At 34.6% G+C, this 408-nt stretch overlaps 1 protein-coding gene across 1 annotated transcript in view; it reads right to left on the bottom strand.

Moving 5' to 3' along the window:
- The window catches only part of LOC119593941, a gene marked incomplete at its 5' end in the record, with an annotated part of 30,134 nt that overhangs the window by 16,004 nt on the left and 13,722 nt on the right, over positions 1–408 (bottom strand).

Genomic DNA, 408 nt, shown 5'->3' with positions numbered 1-408 from the left:
ACAATAAAGCAAAAGAGAAAGAACATTGAGGTTGCCGGCACAAAAATATATTAGTAATGTACAAAAACAATAATCTTATACTTTTGACACCTTAGCCCACATTCTGAGTTTCAAAAATTGGCTAACTGGCAGTTGAGTCTCATAGGCTGTGTCATTTTAGCACCTAAAACATTAGGTATTTCATCCCTCATAGCTAAAGAAAGTAAATATTCAAAATATACAATGTTTCCTTCAATTTAGGTGCCTTTACATAACAGTGACACCAAACCAATGATGCCACTACTCTCAGGCAAAGATAAGCTCCAATTGATCAAAGCCACAGGTGTGGGCCAAGTTGATTACAGTTTCTAACTTAACTGCAGCCAAGACATGAAAGAATATTTGTGTTCAAAGTATTATTTTACATTT

This window comes from Penaeus monodon, chromosome 33 (genome assembly GCF_015228065.2).
Source record: "Penaeus monodon isolate SGIC_2016 chromosome 33, NSTDA_Pmon_1, whole genome shotgun sequence".
Lineage (NCBI taxonomy): Eukaryota > Metazoa > Arthropoda > Malacostraca > Decapoda > Penaeidae > Penaeus > Penaeus monodon.
Note: the sequence above shows the minus strand (reverse complement) of the source record. Positions and strands in the feature narration are given on the sequence as shown.